This window comes from Aethalodelphis obliquidens, unplaced genomic scaffold, assembly GCF_003676395.1.
Source record: "Aethalodelphis obliquidens isolate GAN/ISIS:26980383/991018 unplaced genomic scaffold, ASM367639v1 scaffold48, whole genome shotgun sequence".
Taxonomy (NCBI): Eukaryota; Metazoa; Chordata; class Mammalia; order Artiodactyla; family Delphinidae; genus Aethalodelphis; species Aethalodelphis obliquidens.
In genome coordinates, this window is record NW_020837992.1 from 13146474 (window position 1) to 13156370 (window position 9897).

The window sequence follows — 9897 nt, forward strand, 5'->3', positions numbered from 1 at the left end:
CACAAAAAAAAAGTCATAATTATGTGACATGATAGAGGTGCTAACTATCTCTACAGTGGCAATCATATAAGAATATACAAATGTATCATATCAAGATCTTGTACACCTTAAATGTGCACAATGTTATCTGTCAAATATATTTCAATAAAAAATAAAATACTTTTTCAAACCAAAAAAGAAGATAGGCAATATAAATGTATGTGTGTATACATATAGATGTAGATATAGATATATAAATATATTTATACAAACATATATACAAACAGTTTACCCTTGAACAGCATGGGTTTGAACCACATAGGTCCACTTATATTTTCAATAAATATGTACTACAGTACTACATGATCCCTGGTTGGTTGAATGTGCAGATGCTGACCGCAGATACAGAGGGCTGACATTCAAGTTATACATGAAAGTGGCCCTGTTACCCTGGAGAGCTGAAGGGGTCTGGAGATCCTGTGACGGTGCTCTGGGCCGGAGATCTAAACAATCTAAACATTAAATAGTACAGCTGCCTCAAATCCCTGGGAATTTCAGAATGACTGACACTTCTGAAGCTGTTCCAAATTTTGAAGAGATGTTTGTCAGTAGATTCACAGATGACAAAGAGTACCAGGAATACCTGAAATGCCCTCCTGAGTCCCCTCCAATTGTTGAGGAATGGAATAGCAGAGCTGGTGGGAACCAAAGAAAGAGAGGCAATCGGTTGCAAGATAACAGACAGTTTAAAGGTAGGGATAGCAGACGGGGGTGGCCAAGTGACAATCGATCCAATCAGTGGCATGGACGATCCTGGGGTAACAATTACCCGCAGCACAGACAAGAACCTTACTACCCCCATCAATATGGACACTATGGTCACAACCAACGGCCTCCCTATGGCTACTACTGATAGAAATGTCAGCAGTTTTTAGTAAAACCATTTACTCTGTTAATATGACAAAAGTTTATGTTGTGTTTTCTGCTGGTCATAGTTTTACATCTGATTGTAGAGAGTGGACTGATTTTTTGGAACTTGAGACATTTTTTAAATTAGATCTTACTGGAGAGATATGATGGCTGCTGGAAATATCAATAAATACTCCCCTAAAAAGGTTGTGGATTGTATCGCTTGACTTCTACCTCAGATTCTTCTTTATTTCATGAGTTAATAGTGCTTTGAATGTTGTGAATTTTTTCCTTGTTTGACTTTCAGGAGTTCTTTGTTTTACACAGAAATAAAGATTTTACATAGAAAATGCTTGCTTTTACTTTGTAAGGTAAGTAAGTATCCCTATACTCAGATGTGCTCATTCCTAATATTTTACAGAAGTAGTACAATCAACTCCTAAATGCACAACTGTGCTTACTTGTGACATAGTAGTAGTTGAAAGGAAAACAGTTGTAGTATATTTCGTTTGGCTTTTGTTATTATGTGACTGTGGTACTTTGTAATTACTCTGTAGGTATGAATCATCTTCACAATCGTTCTGGTCTCTTTTTAGAGGGATATCAAGAATAAAGCTGTAAAATCAGGAAGGAATCATTCTCAGTTTCAATGTCTTGATCTAGTGGTAGGTGGGATTAAGGCACACAATAATTTTATACAAACTCTAAGGTTTTTTGCTAACTTAAACATACCAGGTCAAAATTCATGCATTATACAAAAGTTTAACTCTGAAATGTTCCCTTCCTTTTCAATCATATGTAAATAATGCTGCATTTTGTAGTTACTTTTACGGTATTTAATGTGGGTTGATTTTACAATGTTATGTTCACCTCCAAATGTGCACCTTTGCTGCTTCCTCTTCTGTAAATCCAGTGATGCTGTAACTTCCTTTCAGAGTGATCACTGTATTTCACATCATTTTAATGGCCATTATAATGGTTTTACTCAAATAAAATACTTGTAAGTAAAAAAAAAAAAGTTATACATGAATTTTCAGCTGCATGGAGGGTTGGCACTCCTAACCACCACACTGTTCAAGGATCAACTGTATACATATTGTAAATATCTAAATGAGGAATGAGATGTGTGTCTGTGCACATATATCCTCCAGGATTAAAAATCATCTGTAAAGATTGGAGAATCTATCCCTGATAGTTTGAAATGGCAAATGCTTTACCAATAGCATTAGAAGTATTTGAACTCTGTATTGCTTATCTGGGCAGTTATGGCAGAGATCCTGTTTTCTCAGTAAGCCATAGTTCTTGAGAGAAAGGGCTTCCCAGCAGTCAAATGATCTTTTGAGTCCAGGCTACAGACACTGGAGCAGTGGTGGTGTCTTAAGGAGGATGCTGGTTGGGACACCTTATCCAGAAACCTGCATGGCATTTGGTTATAAGCTGTCGAGTTCCTTCAGGGCACTCTGGACGCTGAATTCTCTGTGCCTGGAACGTGTGAGCCATAATAACAGGCAGCTGGAGTTGGAAAGAGTCTCCCCCAGAATTCCACCCTTTCCTTGCTCCCATCTACAACACCAGATTCCTTCGGGCTTCAGCCCAGCTTCTTCTGTGGCTCCTGTTTCTTGCCTTTGCTTTCTTTGTTAAGGCTGAATGTTCAAGCCTATGTCCACCCTTTGGTCCCATGAGCACTGACTCTTGCTCTGAGCCAGCTCCATCTCTGGATGGAACTCTACCCTGGCCTTGCCTTCGTTCCCAGCTCCTCCCTATACTATTCCCAGTACCCAATCCCCCACCAACCCCACATCCTACTTATTCCTTCCCTAGGCCTTGGGCTCATGCCTGCCTACATCTGATGTGAGCTCCAACTCTTGTCCAGCTATCTGTGCTGGCTCACCTCCCCCCCTTGCTGTGACAGCCAGAGAGTCACCAAGTCCCAAGCTGAGGCCGCAGCAGAACTAAGGAACCATTCCCCTTTCAAAATATTTCTTTCAGAAATATGTAAGGAAGCCCCAACAGCCTTGCCAGAGCCAACGAGAATTCATATCTCGACAGCAAGCTCTAAATCCTCTTCTCCATCTCACAGTGTAGACACACTCAGGGCACAGTGAAAGGAAGTACTTTCCTTGGAAGCCAAGAGACTGACCTTGCACCCCCAATCTCAACCACTAATCCTAGGAGCCATAATGTCTTCAAATTTTTAATTGTACAGATTCACAATGAATGGAGAAGTTGTGACAGTTACACTTAAGTGTTTATTAGAACTATTGAAGATTGAGCTAGGAATATCTGATTACAATTTAATAAACAAAGCTAGTTTCCAAAAACTTAGTTCTACTGGAACTAAAGCACAAGTTAAAAAAAAAAAAAGAGTGTATTTTGTCTTGCAACAGCAGACAATGCCAGGAAAGTTTGGAGATTTTTTTCCCTTCATCATAAAATTAATAAAAAATTTGAAACAAAAGAACATTTTTAAACTATTCCACTGCAATACATCAGTATTTCATGTATTTTCTTCATCTTTATGCTATATCTTTCTTATAACATAAATCATAAGTATTTGATATACTGTATACCCAAATGTGTATTTGTTTATTATTGGCATGCTTTTATAATGCTACATAGTCTTTATAATCATTATTTTAATGGTTGCATAATATTCCACAGACAGACCAAACTGTTTAACCCAAACATTTAGGTAATAAATTGGATATATAGGTTGTTTCTATTTTTTCCTGTTTTTAAAATTACTGCTGCTAATGTAATATAGATAAAGTACATATAATCATCCCTGCCCCCAATTTTTGGCACAGAACTCCTAAAACCCTTGTAATTTCCTAAGTGACATGAGCACTAAAAGAATCTCGGTGTTCCAATATTTGGTCTTTGACCCTGATTCCTGACACGAAGCTCCTAATTGCCTGGTATTTCCCGGGTGACAGGAGTGTTTTTGTTCTAATGAGATGACTCTTGGTGGGTTCCTGGATGGCTTCAGAATGGGGACTGATCACCAGAAAGACCAAGCCATGATTAGAAGCTTGGAACTTTCAGCCCCACCCCCTCTCCAGATAATGGAGAGGGACTGGAGATAGAGTTAATGATCTATCACGCTTAGGTGATGAATCCTCGATAAAAATCCCCAAAGTGTGGAGTTCAGAGAACTTCTGGGTGAATACATCTACATGTTGGGAGGGTGGCACACCTCAACTCCATGGGGACAGAGTATCCTGGCCTCCGAACCCTTCCAAACCCTGTCCTATGTATCTCTTCATCTGGCTGCTCACTCATATCCTGTATTATATCCTTTAAAATAAACCAGTAAACATGTTTCCCTGAGTTCTGTGAGCCATGCTAAGTAAACTATCAAACCCAAGAGAAGAGGGTTGTGGAAACCCTGATTTATAGCTAATTGATGAAAAGTATGCATGACAGCCCGGGACTTGCGATTGGCATCTGAAGTTGGGGGCAGTCTTGGGGGCCTGAGTCTTTAACTTGTGGGATCGGACACTAACTCCAGGCAAATAGAGTCAGAATTAAAGGGAATCTTAGGCAATCCAGTTGGTGTCATGGAGAATTACTTGATGTGTGGAAAACCCACACACCCGGTGTCAGAAGTGAAGTATTGTGCACATGGTAGCAGTGTGAGGGTAAAGGGGAAACACAGAAGTGTTCTTTCCAACTCCGCCAGTAATAACTTTGTGCCATTTTTCAACATTTAGAATACTGTCTTAGACTAAAGTCCCAGAAATGGATTAATAATAAAGGGTATAAAAGAGGGTATACATACTTTTATCGTTCTTGATCTAGATTGCTAAATTTCTTTCAAAGTAAATTTTAACCAAGTTGTAGGAAAAGTTTTGATTTTACTCAGCTCTTGCCAAAGTTAAACATTGCCATTTTAAAATTATTTTTTATTCAATTAACTAATTTTAAATTTTAACTTAGCTTTCTTTGATTTGTACAGAGAATTAAAAAATCCACATTTACTTATTTTTCTATGAAGCACCTTGAGCTTCTTGGGTACAGAAACTATATCTTTTGGTTCTTCATATTCCTCGTATAATATAGTAGAAAGGGAGCAGGATTTGGATCCTGAAGGCCTGGGTTCAAGTATCTGTTTGGCTACTTGTTTTGTGACCTTGGACAACTTATCCCCTCAGAGCCTCAGTTCTCTACTGTAAAACCGGATAATCACGTTCTACTTCATGGGGATTCCACATAAAATGACCGGTATATTCCAGGAGTCGAATATATATCGGTTCTTCCTACTCATTATACATAAGGAGCTCTATACATTTTGTTGAATAAATAAGCTCATGCCCTTCTCACTTAATGGCTGAATTGTTAGTCTTGTCAATTTGAGTACATTTTACACTATTTACTGAATATATTTTACTTACTAACATTTTAAGGAGTGTCATTACTTTGATCTACAAACATCTGGGTTCCGTTTTATGAGGTCAAATCTCTTTTTGTGCTTTCTTACATTAGGGTGGATATTTGATGCAACAAACATGTGAGGCAAAGTCACCATAAGAAGCAAACACACAAATGTATATGTCCAATTACGCGTTACCTGTACCTCCCAAGGACATTGCCATTGTTGGAAAGCTCTTTGAAAAGTCTTTACTGGAATTTCTGCCAAGTACTACCTTCAGTGAGAGTATATGTATATACAACCGAAAGGTATTTGGAATATGTACCTAGGGGCTCAGATGGGTATCAACAGGAAGAATTCCAATTTGGATTAAAAAAAAAAAAGTGTTGCCACCATTATAAAATGAGTTTCTTTTGTGTGATTCATAAAGTGGGGTCTGGAAGCAATTCTAAAAGAAGAAGTGAAGAACAGCAAAGAATTTCAGTTAACAACATGCTTTGTACGAATTAACACTGTGGCCACCAAAAAACCAGCTAAGGCCGTATTAGCTCACATTAATGTGAGTATAATTCCTAGAAGCGAGAAACTGATAGCCACTCTCCTCTAGCTTGTCTGACCTTGAACAGCAGGGTTCAGCTCTGTGCAGAGCTCATCAAAGAGGACGGTAAACAAATAAGACTGTGTTCAGCTGTGTACAAGCAAGACAGTAAAGGGACTCAAAAGTCATGCCACTGGATAAGAGAGGAGCAGAGAGAGGCAAATAATAGCAATACTGAGATATTTTAAAGACTGTCACGTGGAAGGGAGATTTGATTTCTTCCCTGCGACTCCAGGAAGCTAAATCTGAGCGATGGGTAGAAGACATCAGATTTAGATTTCAGACCAATGTAAATCCGTTTTCCAAAGATGCTTTATAAGTTATGAGTGCCCCATCAATATCACCCATTAGAGGTATTCAAGTACATTCAATAGGCATTCAAATATTGAAATCGCTTCTACTAACAAGTGTCTCCTTCCACCGGCTAACATAGGTTAAATCAGTGCTTCTCAAACCAGAGTAAGTAACAGAATCCTCTGGATGGCTTGTTAAAACGCAGATTCTGGACCTGACCTCAGGGTTTGATTCAGTAGATCTACAAAGAGGCTTGAGAATTTGCATTTTTAACAAGTTCTCACTTGCTGCTGTTGGTCAGGGGAATCACATTGAGAACTACTGGCTTAAACAAACACTTGGATATCTTAGAAATTCTAGCCTGAAATGAGGGCTTGGACTAGGTGACTTTTCTTTCAGTCCTACAGCAATTATAAGACATTCAATATTAATTCATGTGACATAAATTATAAGAGCAGTGGTAAAGGAGAATACATTGAAGAGGGAAGACTTAAGCCAAAGCTTGAAGGAAAAGTACAGCAGGAGAGGGATAAAGGAGGAGGGAAGAATGTTCTAAGCAAGAACCACCTGAGCAAACGTAAAAGCGTTGAAGTTAGTATAGTGAGATAAATTTTTGTATATTAACTGATTATTTTTCCCCCAGTGTTTCATTCCCTCCACTCTCTTCATCTTTTCCCCCATACAGTCAGCAGGGCTGCTCTATGTGCCTTGCCTTGGGAAAGGTATGTAGCAACAAAGAGAAAGGAGTTTCCTTCTGGTTTTTTGACTTTCAAAAGTTCAGGCTCTTCTCTATTTACAATAGCCAGGACATGGAAGCAACCTAAGGGTCCATTGACAGATGAATGGATAAAGAAGCTGTGGTACATATATACAAATGGAATATTACTCAGCCATAAAAAGAAACAAAATTGAGTTATTTGTAGTGAGATGGATGGACCTAGATAGAGTCTGTCATACAAAGTGAAGTAAGTCAGAAAGAGAAAAATAAATACCATATGCTAACACATATATATGGAATCTAAAAAAAAAAAAAAGATTCTGAAGAACCTAGGGGCAGGGCAGGAATAAAGATGCAGACCTACTAGAGAATGGACTTGAGGACACAGGGAGGGGGAAGGGTTAGCTGGGACGAAGTGAGAAAGTGGCATGGACATATATACACTACCAAATGTAAAATAGATAGCTAGTGGGAAGCAGTGCATAGCACAGGGAGATCAGCTCGGTGCTTTGTGACCACCTAGAGGGGTGGGATAGGGAGGGTGGGAGGGAGACGCAAGAGGGATGAGATATTGGGATGTATGTGTATGTATGGCTGATTCACTTTGTTATAAAGCAGAAACTAACACACCATTGTAGAGCAATTATACTCCAATAAAGATGTTTAAAAAAAAAAAAAAGTTCAAGCTCTTAATAGAGAAGGGACTAAGCCAGGGAGAAAAGAACTGGAATGACTGAGAGCAAATTGTCTCCACCGTAGATCCAGAAAATTATTCTCTGGGCTCAGAGGAGGGAGGGAGATAAAGAAATACTGGTCCAAGGACTCCAAGGAAATATAGGCTCCCTACTTGATACCCTGGCTAACCTTAAGTCCCTGGGATTTTTATAGAGGAAAACTATGATTTTTTTTTTTTTTCGGTACGCGGGCCTCTCACTGTTGTGGCCTCTCCCGTTGTGGAGCACAGGCTCCGGACGCGCAGGCTCAGCGGCCATGGCTCACGGGCCCAGCCGCTCCGCGGCATGTGGGATCTTCCCGGACCGGGGCACGAACCCGTGTCCCCTGCATCGGCAGGCGGACTGTCAACCACTGCGCCACCAGGGAAGCCCGGAAAACTATGATTTTAATGAAAATGAGTTTTCATAGCCCTTCAGAAAAATGGCTTGAAATGGAAGTCAAGCTGTTAGAAAAACAGTCACATTATCTGCATACCTCATGCCCTGAGATAAACACCTGCCACAAGACGGTGTTTGGGATGAAGAGGAGGCTAGCCTGCTTGGGGAGAATACGTGGGAAAGAGAATGAGAAATTAGGCTGGGTGAGCAAGGTGAGACCAGAATATAGTGGACTTTGAATGATGGAGAGGAGCTTCGATTTAAAGCAATGAGTTAAGCTCCTGTGCTTAAAGCCAAACTGTTTGGCCTCTAGGGTCACCGTGAAGCCTGCTCAGATTTCTGGTACCCCATCCTCAAACTTCTTTTCCACAACTTAAGGAGAAGCCGGCACTTTTAGCATTCCTCACTTGGACACTAACAAACCATCCTCAGAAAGACTCTTGCTGAAATTACTGAGAGGTCTCATCTCTTTAACACCCAAGGACTAGCCTTTCATTTGACATCTGGTGATACTTACCTGATGTGTTTCAGAATTATTTCAGTCAACTATTACCTAGTCATATTCATAAAAGTGTTATAAATGAACCTATATATTTTTAAGTGGCTGATCTTGTTTTGGTTGATGATAGATGAATTTTATAGATGGGTGATCTCACTGGAAATAAATGAATCTTATCTTTGAACAAAAAACATGTATTATTTTTATATCTTCAAGGGAGTTCTCCCAGTCATCAACTGGGTAATTCTCTAAACTATCCCAAGGATTTATCTGGCTATTGTGTGAAAAAAATTCAGTTCTTTGAACTTAATCTTCCACATGTACATACAAATGCAAGTGCTTAAACTCAACAACAGAAAGTCAAGCAATCTGATTTAAAAATGGCCAAGGACTTGAATAGAAAGAAGAGATTCAAATGCCCCATAAGTGCATGGGAAGATGCTCTACATCATTAATCATTAGGGAAATGCAAATTAAAACCACACTGAGATACCACCTTACGCCCATTAAGACAGCTACTATCCAAAAAATAGAAAATAGCGAGTGTTGGCAAGGATGTAGAGAAACTGGAACTCAATGTGCTCTTAGTGAGAACGTAAAATGGTGCAGCCAGTACAGGAAACAGCACAGCAGTTCATCAAAAAATTGGAAGTAGAATTACCATATCATCCAGAAATTCCACTTTTGGGTATATATTCAAAATAATTGAAATCAGTGACTTGAATAGGTTTTTGTACACCCATGTTTATAGCAGTATTATTCACAACAGCCAAAGGGTGAAAGTAACTCAAGTGTTTATCAACAGATGAATGAATAAGCAAAAGGTAGTACATACAATGGAAGAGTATTCAGTCTTAAAAAGGAGGGAAATTCTGACACATACTACCACACAGATGAACCTTAAGACCATAATGCTAAGTAAAATATTCCTGTCACAAAAGGACAAATATATATGATTTCACTCACATGAATTACCTAGAGTAGTCAAATTCATTGAGACAGGAAATAGAATGGTGATTGCCAGGGGCTGAGGAGAGGATGAAAACTTCTGGATGATAGTGATGGTTGCACAATAACGTGAAGGTATTTTATGCCACTGAACTGTACACCTAAAAATGGTTAAGGTGTTAAAACACACGCCCACATTTGAATTGGCAGTTGTGTTGTTAGTGAGGTTGCATATTCTTGTAATATGCATTTTGACTTTAGGGTGGTTAGTTCTTTTGCTCATTTTTTAATTGAAATTGCCATTTTGTTATGAATTTTCAAGATGCAATTATATAATAAAGATAAAACCCATTATCATATAAAAAGAGTAAGTCCTTAATTTAGATGTTGTTGTAGGCAGAAAGATTACTAAAGGAATAGCAGACATTTACCAAAGGACTGCATTCTGAAATGTTAAATGGATTTTAC

The 9897-nt window shown here is 39.0% G+C and overlaps 1 pseudogene; it reads left to right on the forward strand.

Annotated features, from left to right (window-relative positions):
- The first annotated feature begins 456 nt into the window (after positions 1-456).
- On the forward strand, positions 457-914 carry LOC113607367 (RNA guanine-N7 methyltransferase activating subunit pseudogene; annotated as a pseudogene).
- The last annotated feature ends 8983 nt before the right edge of the window (positions 915-9897 follow it).